Raw genomic sequence first — 17,819 nt, 5'->3', positions numbered from 1 at the left:
TTTGTGCTCTGTATGATGCCTGCGGTGCCTCCATAGTTGGGATTAATGTTGATCTGATAACTTTTCCAAGTGTGAGCCTTCACAACTATACCAACATAGGAACATAGGATGTGGGAGCAGGAGTAGGCCATTCAGCCCTTCGATCCTACTCCGTTGAGTAGCTATATTATTTCGTCATTTTAGGGTATTTTCCAAATTCTGAGTGCAGGGTGAGTTATTCCATAGCTTGCCAAAACAAAACAAAAATGTTTCATGGAATTTCAGCTCTCCTGATGGCTCATTGGATAGATACACTGCCTGGATCATACAGAAGGAAAATCACAGGCTTCAATTCTAATTCCTTGGCAGTAATCTTAGATTGAGTGGTGAAACGGACTCTGAGTTAACTGGGATAGCTTGGGAGGGGAGGGGTGATTGCTGTTTCTGAATGCCATTTGATAGTCACTGCTGGAAAGAAATGCTTGTTTAGTGATGCTGGCTGAGGGACAGAACCAAGCACAGCTGTGATTCCCTCCATGAACCAAAAAATATTTTTCAAGAGTTATGGCATATACTCCATTTCACAAGCCCACACACTTTTATGATCTTCCTTTTGAACACATACTACATACTTCAATATTTATTAACTACAATATTGATTTTTATTATTCACATCATTTAAACTACCCTGTAATGGCACCCCCTCCCCCGACAAACATAGCTGATAAATTTCAGAGTTCCCCCTTCACACATTCACATACAGGCCCCTGACAGTTCTCCCCCCACTCTCACACAATCCCCTTGCAGAAATGCCCTCCAATCACACACCATCCCCTTGCAGAGATTCCCCCCCGCCCCCCACACTTCACACACACAATCTAATACCCTTGCAGATTCAACATAGCAGCAATGTCCACTGCAAACTCAATTTCCTCTAAAAATTATTACAGTGAAGTTACCGTACCTTTCGAGGCACTAAGGACTCTTACCTCAGTAGCGCCAGCTTTTGAAAGTCAAGAAACTGAAGGCATGTGAGTGCTACACAAAGTTGAGAATGCTTTGTTGGATGGCAGTGAATGACATTCAAATGCATAAAACATTTAAATGATGATGCCATCGTGTCGGGGCGCAGTGCCATCAGGGTATTTCCCCGCCTCCAACAAAATTGAAAAAGAGCATTACTGCGCCAGGCTCCATGGCAGACGTCTCCGCGGGGATTCTCCGGCCTCCTACGCCAACGATCCAGCCTTCAGCAGGTGCATAAAATTCAGCCCATAGTGATCAACATGTGGGATAATTATCCAGGTAGAGCAGTGGAGACAAAGGGAAGGATTTTCCCTCTGGGGATGGGAAACAGAAGTCATGACTGTTTCTGGGTCCTGAACCCACCCCATGGAAGAAACAGTCACTCTTTGGAATTTTCACGGCGGTGCCCCCTTAATTGGCATGCAGACAGGTTGCCTGTCCAATTAAGGATGGTGGACGAGCTCTTGAAGCTTGAGGCCAATCACAGGACTTCCAGCATGAGACGAGCAGCAGACTGCAGTGGATGGTAAGTAACTGAGAGGGTGCTTCAACAGAGAGGCCACCCTCTCACCATCTTTTTTGAAACTTCAAATAGAAAATGGTTCCTGCAGCCAGGCCGCTACTGTGGGCGTTTGGGGGGAGTCCCTCTACAGGGCAGCCTATGGCTGCTTTCACACTCAGACAGGCAGTGAAGGCCTCTAGGCTTGCCTGGAACACTGGTCCCCCTGCCCTGGCCTGCTGCAGGCGGCCCATCTCCAGGCAGTTATATTGCACCCCCTGCCCACTGCCGGTTTGGAAACTTCCAGTCGGCCTCATTTAATTACATTTAACAAGGCTCTTAATGAGCCGAATCAGTTACCTACCTCGTGGGGGGTGGGTAGCTGTGCTGGCCCTAAACCCGCCTCTAAGTGTCCAGCAACAGGAACAGGGTCAGGAAACCAGCACGCGGGCTGGCACTAGTATTTTTGGGCCCCGTCTGCCTCCGGTTAGGACCCAAAAAACGTACCCAAAGACTCTGAAGCATTTTAAGACACTCCTTAAACCTACCTCTCTGACCAAGCTTTTGATTACCTGTTCTGATGTCTCTTTATGTGGCTCAGCATTAAATATTCGTCTGATGAAACCCATGTGAAGCACCTTGGGATGTTTCATTAGGTTAAAGGTGCTATATAAATGCACAATGTTGTTTTCAACCATTTAAGAAACAATGATATTCTGCAATGGGGGGGGGTGAAGTTAAGATCTGTGCAAGCAGCAAGAATTATCCGGCACTAAGAACCTGGCATGCTAATATTACGAGGTGTGATGGGATGGGTGATCATCATAACCCAGTGAGGAACAAACATCAGTGTTTATCAACAAATAAACTAACAGGGCTGGCTGACTGCTGTTACCCTACTGCAATTCAAAGTGACAGCAGGATGGGGGAGGAGCTCAAAGAATCACACAATGAGATCAAATGCAACAAAAACTACTTGTGTGGCCTATTAGTTCAGGCACAGAGATGGGAGGCCAAATGGCTGCAGAGGCTGAACTGAGTTCAGTTCCTGAAATGGCCTGGACTTTCAATACACTCAGCTCAAAAATGGCCACCAGCCAACAGTGGAATTGGGAAAGTGCATTCTACACAATATTTCTTTGGCCTCCTTGTCTCGGGAGACAATGGGTAAGCACCTGGAGGTGGTCAGTGGTTTGTGAAGCAGCGCCTGGAGTGGCTATAAAGGCCAATTCTAGAGTGACAGACTCTTCCACAGGTGCTGCAGATAAAATTGGTTGTCGGGGCTGTTACACAGTTGGCTCTCTCCTTGCGCTTCTGTCTTTTTTCCTGCCAACTGCTAAGTCTCTTCGACTCGCCGCGCTTTATGGTTGCCCGCCAGCTCTGGCGATCGCTGGCAACTGACTCCCACGACTTGTGATCAATGTCACAGGACTTCATGTTTGCAGACGTCTTTAAAGCGGAGACAAGGATGGCCGGTGGATCTGATACCAGTGACGAGCTCGCTGTACAATGTGTCCTTGGGGATCCTGCCATCTTCCATGCGGCTCACATGGCCAAGCCATCTCAGGCGCCGCTGGCTTAGTAGGGTGTATATGCTGGGGATGTTGGCCGCCTCAAGGACTTCTGTGTTGGAGATACAGTCCTGCTACCTGATGCCAAGGATTCTCCGGAGGCAGCGAAGATGGAATGAATTGAGACGTCGCTCTTGGCTGACGTACATTGTCCAGGCCTCGCTGCCATAGAGCAAGGTACTGAGGACACAGGCTTGATACACTTGGACTTTTGTGTTCTATGTCAGTGCGCCATTTTCCCACACTCTATTGGCCAGTTTGGACATAGCAGAAGAAGCCTTTCCCATGTGCTTGTTGAATTCTGCATCGAGAGACAGGTTACTGGTGATAGTTGAGCCGAGGTAGGTGAACTCTTGAACCACTTCCAGAGTGTGGTCGCCGATATTTATGGATGGGGCATTTCTGATGTCCTGTCCCATGATGTTCGTTTTCTTGAGGCTGATGGTTAGGCCAAATTTGTTGCAGGCAGTCGCAAACCTGTCGATGAGTCTCTGCAGACACTCTTCAGTGTGAGATGTTAATGCAGCATTGTCAGCAAAGAGGAGTTCCCTGATGAGGACTTTCCGTACTTTGGTCTTCGCTCTTAGACGGGCAAGGTTGAACAACCTGCCACCTGATCTTGTGTGGAGGAAAATTCCTTCTTCTGAAGACTTGAACACATGTGAGAGCAGCAGGGAGAAGATGATCCCAAACAGCGTAGGTGCGAGAACACAGCCCTGTTTCACGCCACTCAGGATAGGAAAGGGGTCTGATGAGGTGCCGCTATGCTGAATTGTGCCTTTCATATTGTCATGGAATGAGGTGATGATACTTAGTAGCTTTGGTGGGCATCCAATCTTTTCTAGTAGTCTGAAGAGACCACGTCTGCTGACGAGGTCAAAGGCTTTGGTGAGATCAATGAAAGCAACGTAGGGGGGCATCTGTTGTTCACGGCATTTCTCCTGTAGCTGGCGAAGGGAGAACAGCATGTCAATGGTGGATCTCTCTGCTCGAAAGCCACACTGTGCCTCAGGGTAGACACGCTCAGCCAGCTTCTGGAGCCTGTTTAAAGCAACTCAAGCGAAGACTTTCCCCATTATGCTGAGCAGGGGGATTCCACGGTAGTTGTTGCAGTCACCGCGGTCACCCTTGTTCTTATAGAGGGTGATGATATTGGCATCGCACATGTCCTGTGGTACTGCTCCCTCGTCCCAGCACAGGCAAAGCAGTTCGTACAGTGATGAAAGTATAGCAGGCTTGGCACTCTTGATGATTTCAGGGGTAATGCCGTCCTTCCCAGGGGCTTTTCTGTTGGCTACACAATAGCAGGCTGGATAACAGCATGATTACAGAGGGAGTTCACAATGTAACAATGTGGTGCTGAGACCATGGCCTCAATATTTACGGGTAGGTGTGGAGGTTTCAGGGCAACTTTTAGTGGCCGGGAAACCTGTTTACAGTTAGGCAACTGCCTAGATTGAGAGGCTGGGCGGTAGTCGAGCAGGAAGGCCAGCTTCAGAAGGTCGTAGTCAGGGATCAGAAAGAAGGGAGGGAAAGATCGCAGGGGGTGGGGATGGGTCAGGAAGAGATCGCAAGGGAAAAATCACAGAAGCTGCTTTGTCCCCTTGTGGCCACAGGGCATAGTGTGAAATCTAAAAGTTTATGAAACAATTCTGCTACAACAAAGGGTGCATTTTGAAACTTGCTCCCTGAAAGTAATCTGGTGCTTATTTGTCAGGAAGCAAGCTAACAAAAAACAAAGTTCAATCTCATATGCTGGGAAATCTGTTATAAAATTCTTTCCTTATCTCTCCTCCCTGCCAAAGTTCAGAGTAGTTTACTTTTTTGTTTAGTTTAGTTTAGTTTAGTTTAGAGATACAGCACTGAAACAGGCCCTTCGGCCCACCGAGTCTGTGCCGACCATCAACCACCCAATTATTCTAATCCTACACTAATCCTATATTCCTACCAAACATCCCCACCTGTCCCTATATTTCCCTACCACCTACCTATACTAGTGGCAATTTATAATGACCAATTTACCTACCAACCTGCAAGTCTTTTGGCTTGTGGGAGGAAACCGGAGCACCCGGAGGAAACCCACGCAGACACAGGGAGAACTTGCAAACTCCACACAGGCAGTACCCAGAATTGAACCCGGGTCACTGTTTATGCACAGTACAATCCCACAAACAGAATGAGATAAAAGACCAGATACTCTGTTCTAGTGATATTGATTGAGAGATAAATGTTAGCCAGGATGCCTCAAAAACTGTCATGAGATCTTTTACATCAACCTCAGAAGGCAGGGAAGGGTCTCAGTATAAAATCTCATCTGAAACTGACTATTCATAAGTCCCTCTTTAATTCACTTAACTTTCAGCCTAGATGCTAGCTGAAAGCCAAGTCTTTTGAATAGATCTTGAATCACAACCTTCTGACTCAGTGCTTTGTTCACGCTGTCACCACTTCAAACCCCCCCACCCCCCCAATGCCACCCTCCCTGGCCCTTCGTTGCTGGCCTCGCCGCTTCCATCCTCAGCCACTTGCTCCCCACAACCTTCCATCAGCCACTCGCATTCGCCCTCAGCACTTCCCCCTTTGGCTGATCGCTCCCTGCCAGGCCGCCCAAAGAAGTGGTGGGGGGGTGGGGAACGAGCCACCGAAGCAGCAAGGCGGGGAATGAGTGGCCAAGGGGTGACGGGGCAACACAAGAGCCAATAGCCATGAAGAGGGAAGCAGCAAGGACTGCAGCGAGTGACCTTGGGGGGTTGGTGGGGGGGCGGTTGGCAGGGGAGTGGGGAGTGAGCAGCCAAGGTGAAGCAGCGAGGGGGGAGAAGTGGCGAACAGCCACGCGCGGGAGAGAGAGGTGAAGAGAAGCACAATGGCCTCTATCTGAATTATAGCCCAGAATCCATTTGCGCTGCTATATATGATTCAGATGAATCTATTTCCAAAACCAATATGTAGAATAATAAGCATCATACAAAAAGCGAATTGAAAGATGCTGTACAATGAAATTATTTGGTTCTGTACTAGCACAGGTACTGTTGGGGTGGGATGGAGGCAGTGATCACAGCCACTGTGGGGATTTGGGCTTAAGGCTGCGTTTACTTTTTGTGACAGATTGAGCAGCGCCATCTTTATTACTGGCAGCTCCAGAGACAACACAGTGACATTTCAGTGGATGAGGCTGCATTTGTGCATGTGCCAGTACTGCACCACCGAGCAGTTGTGTTGCCAGTAAATGCAGCCTAATACAGATGTGATAAATATCCATCGATGGGAATGGGAATGACTGCTGTGGGGAGCGGGGAACATGGAACAGGGAACACAGGAGACAAGGGGGTGGAGAGCTAGAGAGGGGCAGAGAGACAGACAGAGGAGATAGAGAGAGAGACAGAGGGAGAGAAAGAGTCATAGTCATTTACTTATGGCACAGAGGAGGCCATTCGGCCCATCAAGCCTATGCTGACTCTAAACGGAGCTATGCAGTCAGTCCCACTCCCTGGCTCGATCTCCATAGCCCTTGGAAGTCTATTTCCCTCAAGTGGCCATCCAACTTTGTCTTGCAATCATTGATCACCGCTTCCACCACCCTTGTGGATAGCAAATTCCAGTTCATTACCATCTGCTGTGTAAAAAAGAAATGCTTCCTCATATTCCCCCTGCATCTTTTGCCCAAAACTTTCAATCTGTGTTCCCCTAGTCTTAGAGATGGAGGGGGAAGATAGACACAGAGAGAGCGTGGGGAGAGGGGGTTGAGAGATCAAGGACTCTCCTGACAGATGTATCTATAATCCTCCACATCGCTACATTAAGTGTGCAGTCAGAGACTGACTGCTTATGCAGGCATAAACAATGCCAGGTATGTCACTAAATTAGTTTTCAATACAGGGATGAGAAAGTAAGTCAACAAATTAGTCTTCTCATTTAAAGCTTCTTCACAAAAATGCACATTTATTGTTGGTTTTATTCGTAAGATAAGTTTTTAATGACTTTATCTTTCGAAATTTGCTCACCGGCCTCCGCAGGTCGAGTAAAATCATAATGTGGCCCTCCAACCAAACAGGTTGTCAACCCTGCTCTACAGTTTTGGAGAGGATCTCATTGAAACTTACAAAATTCTTACAAGGCATGATAGGGTAGATGTGGATATGATGTTTCCTCTGGCTGGTGAGCTTAGAACATGGGGACACAGTCTCAGAATAAGGAGCAGGCCATTTAAGACCAAGATGAGGAGGAATTTCTTTACTCAGAGGGTGGCGAATCTGTGGAGTTCTCTACCGCAGAGGGCTGTGGAAGCTGAATCATTGAGCATGTTCAAGACAGAAATCGACAGATTTCAGGATATTAATGACATTAAGGGACATGGGGATAATGGGGGGAAATGGCATAAGGCTGGATGATTAGCCATGATCTGTTTGAATGGTACAGCAGGCTCGATGGGCTGAATGGCCTACTCCTGCACCTATTTCCTATGATCCAATGAAATCATTCAAATGACCTCCAACCCAGCATAGCAACACTGGATAGCAGTAACACGCTGGCATGTCTTGCATACTGTGATGCTATAACAGTAATGATGGGAAACTATCATTATCAGCTGCTTTGACTATGTCTGCACATATTTGGTGAAGGCGTTTAATGGTCACCATCACATCAGAGAGAAATTTCTGAATATGTCAGGTAGCTGGTAGAATAATTCCCTGGCCAGTGTCTGCTCCTCCCTACTTCAGATCCACTCAAGAATAAGCCTGAATTCCACAGTGACGGGGCCCCGATATTTACTCCAGGGGAGAATTTTCAGATGGTGAACCTGGAAATAAGTCCAAAATGAACTGCAGGAACTGTGGGGAGGTCAGACTGTGGGGGAGAGGGTTAAACATAGAGGAGGTTGGACATTGTGTGGGGGAGGGGGGGGGTTTGTAATTTTAGTGACTGAGCTGCTTCCTGAGGGTGGGGTTTGAGAATTTAAAAATTGAGAATTTAAAATTTTCCTACCTGCTCACCACTTGCTCCGTCCTTGGGTTAAGATTCCCCCTCACAGTCTCCATTTAGTACTTTCACTTAAATGCCATTGAGATTGATTTCTCATTTAACCACATTTGGTTGCATTTTAAAAAAATCTTCCCTTCTTGTCACAAAAGTTTAAAAGGCTTTAATGAAAAAGTAAACATTTCTTCATTTCCAAATAATGGACACAAATAGATGGAAGGAAACATACAGACTGGGGAGCAGGGTTATATTGGTCAGGTTCGAAGACATAGCGAGCACAGAATTTGGAATCTTGCATGATTGTTTAGTGGGAGGAAGGATATAATTTCATGTTAAGATAAGCAGGGAAGGAGTGGAGCCAGAGCTGGGAACAACTGTAGTCCAAATGGAGCAGGATTTTAAATGAATTGCAATACAATATCTGCATAAAACTTGTTATATTTCCTGAAAAAAATCTTAATTGCTTGTTAACTTTAATGAATATGGTCAAGTACCTATGGAATCCTAGAGGCTGCAGAGTTGGCCAAAGGTTGGAATGGTGACAAAAAGTGGAACAGAATCAAAAGTTGTACTTTAACCACTAAGAAGTAGAGTGAGTTAAGGTTATGAAGAAGTTTACAACTCAGGACACAAGTCATTGTCATCTGATAAAGAAAGGACAGATCAATGTTTTGGATAGAGAATCTTCACTTTGTTTCTTTCTGTCTTTTCAAAACTATTGTCCATATCTTGTTTAATCATCCTTTGCTGCAGCAGTTCCTTCCACATACATAGTTAGCATTTACAGACCAACAAAATCAAAAGTATTTTTCTGATTTCTGTGGCAGAATTCTCAGTAATGTGTATAAGCAGATTTATCTGGGATTAGTTCAGTTAGCAATTTGTTCTGGGTCATTTAATTTTCTCCCCTGCTATCACGGAGTATTTGCTAACATGTGGAGTGGATTGAGAAAATAGATTAGAGATACAGCACTGAAACAGGCCCTTCGGCCCACCGAGTCGGTGCCGAACATCAACCACCCATTTATACTAATCCTATATTCCTACCAAACATCCCCACCTGTCCCTACCACCTACCTATACTAGTGACAATTTATAATGGCCAATTTACCTGTCAACCTGCAAGTCTTTTGGCTTGTGGGAGGAAACCGGAGCACCCGAAGAAAACCCACGCAGACACAGGGAGAACTTGCAAACTCCACACAGGCAGTACCCGGAATCGAACCCGGGTCCCTGGAGCTGTGAGGCTGCAGTGCTAACCACTGCGCCACTGTGCCGCCCTAGAGTAAGAAGGAATGAGGGAGAGATCTTCAAAGACTGAATAAGGAGGAGAAGAAACACATACGTTTAGGAGATATTGAAAGGAGAGGTTTACAGTAAAAACTATCACACAGAAAATGATAACGTTCAGTTAGAGGGAACTAAAGATTGTTTGCTAAATCCAAAATAACTTTTTCTATCCATGTGTTCACTTTCTCTTTCCCTACTGACAATAGAAAATGGATGTTGGAAATCCCCATGCTCTATCTTTAGATCTAAAGCAATTTACTGTAAACTATTAAAAATTTATATTAAATTCAGCAAATATTCCAAACTTGGAACCATAAACTTTATAAAACTTCAAAGTTTCAACCTTTCCCAACCACCATCAGTTTCCTTACAGAGCAGCACTATCACAGTTCTCTTCCCTTTAATTAATAAATTTAAAGGGTTGACTCCACAAATGTCTGAGCTGGTTTAGCCACTGAGCACAAACTTCTAGGTATCCATTTCCCCAACATTGCTGAGTTTGGAGGTCCTAGCCAGGGGTATAATACGGGCAGGCCATTGGTCCCAGCGCCTTGGCTTAGTTAACGGTTCCGTGGATTTCTGATCACTATTGTGACCCCTGCTAAAAGTATACATGTGCAGACATTAAACAAGGACAAGTTCCATTTCAGCTGTGATACTTTCAATACTTGAACAGCCTTCTGACACTCATTGTTCAAATCCAGTTAGCCAAAGTACCAGGAGGTATACTGTTCCAAGGACATATAACTCAGCATGGAATTGGGAGGGGAGAAAACTAACATACGAATTAGGAGCAGGAATAGGCCATTTGGCTCCTACTGCACCATTTGATAAGATCGTGACTGATCTGATTGTAGCTTCAACTCTATTTTCCTGTCGATCCCCTATACCCTTTGACTGCCTTGTCAATCAAGTATCTAACTAATTCTTAAAAATATTCAATGACCCTGCCTTGACTGTTCTCTCAAGAAGAGAATTCCACAGCCTAACGACCCTCAGAGAAAAAAAATCAAATTTCCATCTTAAATGGAGACCCCTTATTTTTAAACTGTTCGTTCCCCTGGTTCTAGTCTCTCTAATAGGGGAAACATCCTCTCAACATCCACCCTGTAAAGTCCCCTCAAGATCTTATATGTTTCATACGATCACCTCTCATTCTTCAAAACTCCAATGGATACAGGCCCAAACTTTCTTCACAAGATAACCCCTTCATCCCAGGAATCAGTCACGTGAACCTTCTCTGATTTGATTTTTGATTTAGAGATACAGCACTGAAACAGGCCCTTCGGCCCACCGAGTCTGTGCCGACCATTAACCACCCATTTATACTAATCCTACACTAATCCCATATTCCTACCACATCCTCACCTGTCCCTAAATTCCCCTACCACCTTCTATACTAGGGGCAATTTATAATGGCCAATTTACCTATCAACCTGCAAGTCTTTTGGCTGTGGGAGGAAACCAGAGCACCCGGAGGAAACCCACGCAGACACAGGGAGAACTTGCAAACTCCACACAGGCAGTACCCAGAATTGAACCCGGGTCGCTGGAGCTGTGAGGCTGCGGTGCTAACCACTGCGCCGCCCTCTGAACTGCTTCTAATGCAATTATATCCGTTCTTAAGGAGAAGGCATTTGATAAGGTGCCACATCAAAGGTTATTGTAAAAAGTAATAGCTCATGGTACAGTGGGTAACATATTGGTATAGACAGATGATTGTCTAGCTAAAAGGAAACAGAGTAGGCATAAATGGGTCATTTTCGGGTTGGCAAGATGTAACGAGTGGTGTGCCACAGGGATCAATGCTGGGGCCTCAACTTTTTACAATTAATATAAATGACTTGGATGAAGGGACCGAAGGTATGGTTGCTAAATTTGCTGATGACACAAAGATAGGTTGGATAGTAGGTTGTGAAGAGGGCATAAGGAGGCTACAAAGGGATATAGATAGGTTAAATGAGTGGGCAAAGATCTGATAAATGGAGTATAATGTGTGAAATTGTCCATTTTGGCAGGAAGAATTTTAAAAAAGCACATTATCTAAAAGGTGAGAGATTGCAGAGCTGAGATGCAGAGGGATCTGGGTGTCCTACCTAGTGCATGAATCACAAAAGGTTAGTATGCAGGTACAGCAAGAAATTAGGAAAGCTAACAGAATGTTATCATTTACTGCAAGGGCAACTGAATACAAAAGTAGGGAGGTTATGCTTCAGTTATACAGGCCATTAGTGAGACCACATTTGGAGTACTTTTACATCCTTCCTTAAATAAATACTGTACGTGTTGGAAGCAGTTCCGAGAAAGTTTACTAGACTAATAACTGGAATGAGCGGGTTGTCTTATGAGGACTGGTTGGACAGGCTGGGCTTGTATCCGTTGGAGTTTAGAAGAGTAAAAGACAACTTGATTGAAACAGCTAACATTTTGATGTGTCTCAACAGGGTGGATGTGGAAAGATGTTTCCTCTTGTCAAACTAGGGATCACTATTTAAAAATAAGGGGTTGCCCATTTAAGAAAGAGATGAGGAGAATTTTTTTCTCTGAGGGTCACAAGTCTTTGGAACTCTTCCTCAAAAGGCAGTGGAAGAAGAGTCTTTGAATATTTTTAAGGCAGGGGTAGATAGATTGTTGATGAGCAAGAGGATGAAAGGTTATCAGGGTAGGCGAGAATGTGGAATAATCAGTTCAGCCATGAACTTATTGAATGGCGGACAAGTCTCAAGGGGCTGAGTGGCCTACTCCTGCTCCTAATTCGTATGCTCATATGAGACCAAAACTGTACACAGTACTGCAGATGTATTCTTACCAACGCCCTGTACAACTGTGGCAAAACTTCCTTACTTTTATACTCGATTCCCCTTGTAATAAATGTCATTTTATTTGCCTTCCTAATCACTTGCTGTACCTCCATATTAACTTTTTGTGATTCGTGTACCAGTACACCCAGATCCTTCTGTACCGCAAAGTTCTGCAATCTCTCTCCATTTAAATAACATACTGCTTTTCTATTCTTCCTACCAAAGTGGACAAGTTCACATTTTCCCACATTAAACTCCATCTGCCAAATTTTTGCCCACTGACTTAACCTATTTATATCCCTTTCCAGACTCCTTATGTCCTCCTCACAACTTACTCTCTTACCTATCTTTGTGTCATCAGCAAATTTAGCAACCAAACATTCAGTGCCTTCATCCAAGTCATTTTGTATAGATTGTAAATAGTTGAGTCCCCACACCGATCCCTGTGGCACTCCACTGATTACAGCTTGCCAACCTGAAAATGACCTACTTATCCTTACTCTCTGCTTCCTGTTAACTGACCAATCCTCCATCCATGTCAATATGTTCCCCCCTACACAATGAGCTGTTATTTTGTGTCGTAATCTTTGATGTGGCACCTTATCAAACGTCTTTTGGAAATCCAAGTACACCACATTTATAGGTTTCCCTTTATCCACGTTGGTTGTTACTTCCTGAAAGAAGTCTAATAAACTAGTCAAACATGATTTCCCTTTCACAAAGTCATGTTGACTCTGCTTGTTTGCATTAAGATTTTCTAAGTGCCCTGCTATAACCTCCTTAATAATAGATTCTAGCATTTTCCCTATGACAGAAGTTAGACTAACTGGCCTGTAGTTTCCTGCTTTCTGTTTCCCTCCCTTCTTGAATAAAGAAGTTATATTCACTATTTTCCTATCTGAGAGGACCTATCACTTTGCTGCGAATGTATTACAGGCCTCCCAACAGTCAGGGAGAGATAGAGGAACATACATGTAGGCAAATCTCAGAGAGGTGTAAAAATAATATGGTAATAATAGTAGGGGATTTCAACTTCCCCAATATTAACTGGGATACTGTTAGTGCAAAAGGCTTAAAGGGGGCGGAATTCTTAAAGTCCATCCAGGAGAGCTTTTTGAGCCAGCATGTGGAAAGTCCTACAAGGGGCGGTACTGGACCTAATCTTAGGGAATGAAGTCGGACAAATGGTAGAAGTGTCAGTGGGGGTGCATTTCAGGGATAGTGACCATAACTCTAAGATTTAAGGTAGTTATGGAAAAGGACAAAGATGGAGCGGAAATAAAGGCACTGAATTGGGGGAGGCCGATTTCAATATGATAAAACAGGATCTGGCCAAAGTGGACTGGGAGCAGCTACTTGTAGGAAAGTCTACATCAGACCAGTGGCAGTCATTCAAAAAGGAAATAGTGCGAGTTCAGAGCCAACATGTTCCTGTCAAGGTGAAGGGTAGGGCCAACAAGTTCAGGGAACCCTGGATATCAAGGGATATAGAGGGTTGGATAAAGAAAAAAAGGAGGCTTATGGCAGATTCAGAGGGCTGAAAACAGCGGAGGCCCTAGAGGAGTATAGAAAGTGTAAGGGGGTACTTAAAAAAGTAATTAGGAGAGCAAAGAGGGGGCATAAAAAAACACTGACAGGCGAGATAAAAGAAAATCCCAAGGCGTTTTATAAGTATATTAAGGGCAAGAGGAAAACCAGGGAAAAAGTAGGGCCCATTAGGGACCAAAGTGGCAATCTGCGTGTGGAGCCGAAGGACGTAGGTGAGGTTTTAAATTATTACTTTTCATCTGTGTTCACTATGGAGGACTATGTAGGTGTAGAAATCAGGGAGGGGGATTGTGATATACTTGAGCAAATTAGCATTGAAAGGGAGGAGGTATTAGCGGCTTTAGCGGCCTTAAAGGTGGATAAATCCCCAGGTGCAGATGAGATGTATCCCAGGCTGCAATGTGAGGCAAGGGAGGAGATAGCAGGGGCACTGACACAAATTTTCAAATCCTCTCTGGCCACAGGAGAGGTGCCAGAAGACTGGAGGACAGCGAATGTGGTACCATTATTCAAGAAGTGTAGCAGGGATAAACCAGGTAATTACAGGCCAGTGAGTCTAACATCAATGGTAGGGAAACTATTGGAAAACATTCTGAGGGACAGGATTAATCTCCACTTGGAGAGGCAGGGATTAATCAAGGATTGTCAGCATGGCTTTGTCAGGGGGAGATCATGTCTAACAAATTTGATTGAATTTTTCAAGGAGGTGACAAAGTGTGTAGACGAGGGTAAAGCAGTTGATGTAGTCTACATGGACTTCAATAAGGCTTTTGATAAGGTCCCACATGCGAGATTGGTCAAGAAGGTAAGAACCCATGGGATCCAGGGCAATTTGACAAATTGGATCTAAAATTGGCTTCGTGGCAGGAGGCAGAGGGTGATGGTCGAGGGTTGTTTTTGCAATTGGAAGCCTGTGACCAGTGGTGTACCACAGGGATCAGTGCTGGTACCCTTGCTGTTTGTAGTGTACATTAATGATTTAGACGTAAATATAGGAGGTATGATCAGTAAGTTCGCAGATGACACGAAAATTGGTGAGGTTGTAAATAGTGAGGAGGAAAGCCTTCGATTATAGGATGATATAGATGGGCTGGTAAGATGGGCACAGCAGTGGTAAATGGAATTTAATCCTGAGAAGTGTGAGGTGCTGCATTTTGGGAGGACTAACAAGGCAAGGGAATATACAATGGATGATAGGACCCTAGGAAGTACAGAGGGTCAGAGGGACCTTGGTGTACTTGTCCATAGATCACTGAAGGCAGCAGCACAGATAGATAAGGTGGTTAAGAAGGCATATGGGATACTTGCCTTTCTTAGTTGAGGCATAGAATATAAGAGCAGGGAGGTGATGATGGAGCTGTATAAAATGCTAGTTAGGCCACAGCTGGAATACTGTGTACAGTTCTGGTCACAACATTATAGGAAGGATGTGATTGCACTGGAGAGGGTGCAGAGGAGATTCACCAGGATGTTGCCTGGGCTGAAGCATTTCAGTTATGAAGAGAGACTGGATAGGCGAGGGTTGTTTTCCTTGGAGCAGAGAAGGCTGAGGGGGGACCTGATTGAGGTATTCAAAATTATGAGGGGCATTGATAGGTTAGATAGGAAGAAACTTTTTCCCTTAGTGGAGGGGTCAATAACCAGGGGGCATAGATTTAAGGTAAAGACCAGGAGGTTTAGAGGGGATTTGAAGAAAACTTTTTTCACCCAGAGGGTGGTTGGAATCTGGAACACACTGCCTGCAGGGGTGGTAGAGGCAGGAACCCTCACAACATTTAAGAAGTATTTAGATGAGCATTTGAAACACCATAGCATACAAGGCTCCGGGCCAAGTGTGGGAAAATGGGATTAGATGGTTGGGTGCTTGATGGGTGGTATAGATGCGTTGGGCCGAAGGGCCTGTTTCTGTGCTGTATAACTCTATGACTCTATGCAGAATCTAAAGAATTTTGAAAGATCACAACCAATGCATCTACTATCTCCACAGCCACTTCTTTTAAGACTCTCAGATGAAGTCCATCAGGTCCTGTGAACTTGTCAGCCTTTAGTTCTAATAATTTTCTCAGTAACCTTTCCCTGTTGATTGTAATTGTTTTGAGTGCCTCCCTTGCTTTCACCTCTTGATTTTCAAGAATTTCTGGTGTGTTATTTGTAGCTTCTACAGTGAAGACTGACAAAAAATATCTGTTCGACACTTCCGCTATTTCCTTATTTCCATTAATTCCCCAGAGGCTCTCTCTAGAGGACCCACATTCACTTTCGTTACTCTTTTTTCCTATTTAAGCACTTGTAGGAACGTAGATGGAATAAAGGGTCTGCTAATTTCCAATTCTGGTTTAAAATGTATCTCTTTGAGGCTATAGAGGTCTCTGCTAGTGCTAGCTTACTGAATTCATTAGTGATAAAACACTGTAAATCTGCAGAGAACAGAGGCTACTGCTTTCAAGAATATTAGGTGCTTTCCTGCATTTATTAATGAAGCCTGAGGGAAGGCAGATAAGCAATATCTGAATAAAATGGGAGGTCATGTTAATTGCTGAGTGATGCTCTGGTCTGCCCTCGGAAAACATAGAAATGCAAAACACCAACCAGTTCCAACTAAGGTCTGTGAAGTATGTTTAGATATATTCATCATCAAATATATTGGGGGGGGGATTTTATGTGGGTGACGAGGGTCTCAGCTACTGGCTGAAGCACCAGTGAGAGCCCCACCTCCTCTGGGGAAGGCCTGCTGCATTACATGCCGATTAGGCGACGCAAGTTCTGCCTGCTGAGAGGTGCCGACCAATCGGGGCCAGCAGCTGTTTAACTGAGCAGTGCCACGCAGAGGCGGTGGCTCCTGCCAGTAATGGACCCAAGAGACCGAGGACACAGGTGAGTCAGGGCAGAAGGGTCTTCGCGCGGTGAGGGTCACAGGGAAGTGGGGTGGCTCCCCCCACCCCTTCCAAAGGCCGGGTCCCACAATCAGGCACAAAGTGACTTTTAACAACAGACACCCCTGCCCGGATCCGGCAAGCAACCCTCACGTGTTTGCTTGGCAGGCTCCCTGTGCAGCGACAGGTCCACCTGCCCCTGGGCTAATAACCAGCGGCGGTGGGATGAGGCCCCTAATTGGGCATTAATTTCCCACTTAAGGGCCTCAATTGGTGGCAGAGGGGTGGGGGGGGGGGGGTGCGGGGGGAGGTCATCCATGGGACTACCTGCCATGGACTTAATTAGGGTGGAGGTGGGAAGGTGTCAGGGTCCCCCTGGCCATTCCACCCAATTAAATGCTCTCCCTGTCTCCAAACTTGTCGTGGGGGAGAGCATAAAATTCCCCCCATTTAATGTAGTTAAAGCAGTTCTATTAATATTGCAAGTCATATGCATTTGTAAGATAAAATGAGAACTTTCCTGAACATTGATGTTACACAGTAATGGACCGGCTGGGATTTTCCTGAATGTACAGAACACAGTTTTCACAGAAACAGCTACTGATTTCCAATCCTTCTTGTTCCATAATAACAACAAAAATGCAAATTCTGTGGGCACTTTGGAGGAAAGCTCACTCCAAACTGGCTATTCCCAAGCCAACATGGTGCGTCTTTGTTTACAAGCAGCATGGTTTATTCTAGTGTGTGTGAGAGAGAGAGAGATGGTCCTCTGCATGTTTAAGGGGTAGGCCCTGAAATGTCAATCAAACTGCCTCCTCTCTAATATGGGAAGCTGAGGTAGGTACTTTGCTAAGCCCGAGCCCACAGCTGCATGCATTGAAAAAAAACAATTCTTGGCTGTTTACGTGTTATGAAGAAACTGTTTCACATGAATACACATAACATACTACCAGGGTGGAACTTTGGAGGACTCTGCATTGGCAGCAGTGTTTGTCCACAGCTGCAAATGTAGTCTCCCATAGCAGTACCGTTTAAGCCAAATTTTACTTACCCTAACTGTGTATGGTGCTGGTTTATTCAGTTTGTTTTAACTTGCTGCTTTTACTTTGCATCAGTGTATTGTGTGCCTTCTGCTTCCTATTAAACATGTCTTTTAAATGGTTCACGGTGGCATGAGGAAGTGAGAAAATTGGCTGTTGTGTGCCAGTATCCATCTCCTGAGGAGGGAAGTGATTCATTAACTCTTTGTGCTGCC

General features: G+C 45.0%; 2 protein-coding genes across 7 annotated transcripts in view; one reads left to right on the top strand and one right to left on the bottom strand.

The window, feature by feature from the left end:
* The window catches only part of LOC137351976 (tumor necrosis factor receptor superfamily member 14-like), a 126,601-nt gene that overhangs the window by 11,372 nt on the left and 97,410 nt on the right, over positions 1-17,819 (top strand). The window contains exon 1 of one of the 3 annotated variants that reach the window (XM_068016926.1): positions 16,551-16,565. The exons of the other annotated variants lie outside the window; for them this stretch is intronic. The gene's annotated coding sequence lies outside the window, so the exon portion shown is untranslated. Of the gene's footprint in view, positions 1-16,550; positions 16,566-17,819 lie in introns of those variants that run through there. 3 annotated transcript variants of the gene reach the window in all.
* c37h1orf127 (chromosome 37 C1orf127 homolog) overlaps positions 1-17,819 on the bottom strand; it is an 82,005-nt gene that overhangs the window by 41,863 nt on the left and 22,323 nt on the right. The gene's annotated exons all lie outside the window — the stretch shown is intronic.

The sequence above is a fragment of the Heterodontus francisci genome, chromosome 37, assembly GCF_036365525.1.
Source record: "Heterodontus francisci isolate sHetFra1 chromosome 37, sHetFra1.hap1, whole genome shotgun sequence".
Taxonomy (NCBI): Eukaryota; Metazoa; Chordata; class Chondrichthyes; order Heterodontiformes; family Heterodontidae; genus Heterodontus; species Heterodontus francisci.
This window is presented reverse-complemented; position numbering and strand designations above follow the sequence as displayed.